This window comes from Ailuropoda melanoleuca, unplaced genomic scaffold (assembly GCF_002007445.2).
Source record: "Ailuropoda melanoleuca isolate Jingjing unplaced genomic scaffold, ASM200744v2 unplaced-scaffold10952, whole genome shotgun sequence".
In the NCBI taxonomy this organism is placed as follows: domain Eukaryota; kingdom Metazoa; phylum Chordata; class Mammalia; order Carnivora; family Ursidae; genus Ailuropoda; species Ailuropoda melanoleuca.
The window spans coordinates 47,651-49,391 of NW_023179340.1; positions in this window are offsets into that span (position 1 = coordinate 47,651).

The window sequence follows — 1,741 nt, forward strand, 5'->3', positions numbered from 1 at the left end:
AAACAGGGAAACAGAAGTTTAATTACGTGTGCATGGAGGCCCAATAATAAAATTGAGATGAACTTTTTTATATTTTATATCACTATTTGAAGTAGCTAAATGTATGTGTTAAACTTGGTCACTAATCTTTCATTTGAGAAACCTCAAAATACAAATGCAATCTTCTTCAATTTCAGAAGAAGATTTTCAGAAATGATAATTTTTATTGCTGAAAGAAAAACTACCTTTCTAACTAAATTCCATTTTTTTCAGGTTATTTGGGGAAAAGGTCATTAAAAATTGTTATAAAAGTTATAAAGACAGTTTATTAAAGTCAAAATTTGCAAAGTTTTTGTAAAAGCAACTTAGCTGACAGCTTTCTGATTAGTAATTTAAGCACTATATATGTTCGGGACTTTTTTCAAAAGGAGGAGAAACAAATCAGGTGTGTTACACCCACAACATAAAGTTATCCCTTATGGTCTTTGCTTTTTGTGTACTATGTGAATAGCCGTTTAAGAAGTTATACAGCTAGGAGTCAAGCAGGGAAGTCATGGGATTTGTCTCTGTCTGTGTCCTAGGACAGAGCTGTCTCTGAATCAGTATGAAAGCTTGGACTCTCTGGGCAGTAACAGAATATGATCCTCCTACTTCAGAACCAGAAGCAAAGCTGATTACATTCTGGATTTGTGCAATATAAACTTTCTGCAAGTGAGCTGCTGTGGTCGCTTGGGACCAGGTTTGGAGTGAGCATGATCAGGGTACACTGAGGTTCAGGTGTCATGAAAAGCAGAGTACAAGGGGTTCTGAGTTCCATGTTTTTTTAATTGCTGAACCCCTAAATTTATTGAACCTCATTTTCCACTCCTCTGGACACTGCCTCCTTAAGCACACACACACACACANGCTCCTCTGGACACTGCCTCCTTCACACACACACACACAAACACACACACACACACACACACACACACCCCTACACACAGTGTTTAAGTCATATTTTATGAGATTACTGCTATTGCATGATAGGCAACCCACTTTCAGGTAGATGGTTCCTGGTTCCAGCTCCTGAGAGGAAGGGCTGAGCTGGAAGTATTTTCTGAATCTAGGAAAAGGAAATAGTTATTGCTTTAATCATTTGCTTGTTCATGGAAACACACAGACACACATGTGTACTAACACACATACATGCACATTCACTTGCATGCACACACCCAGCATTTTGTACGTCTAAGTACCTAGCAATGTGTGACATTGGGGTGTATGTCACAAAAATAAATAGGGCATAAGAAGGGAAATACATAAATGTAGATTTTCTTAATGCCACGGAATAGATAGATTCTAAAAATCAGTCTTTTTGGTCAAAATTTCTTCTTAAAATTGATTTTGTTGAATCGATGTCCATGCTGGGGGCAGACATGGTATTTTTCCCTGAGTCTGTCATAGTCGGCTTTTCTCTCCTCCATTGGGACATTTCACTGTCTTATCAGGTGATGACCAAGTGAAGTAGTTGGTTTATCTGCAGGGCTTGGTTGTACAAAGTTGTACCTTTAGACATGAAAATCGCATTCAGTGTGAAGTTTTACTTTCTGAGGGAGAGACTGGCTGGTGGCATCAAAGGAAGGGGCTGTTAAAAGTCTCTCTGACATGAAATTAAATCAACTCATTTCAAATATTAATATAGAGACATATAGGTTGTTACAACTGTTCTTAACGTGTTTTAGTTTTCCTGCTCTGTCACATCTGTCAGTTTATGTATTCC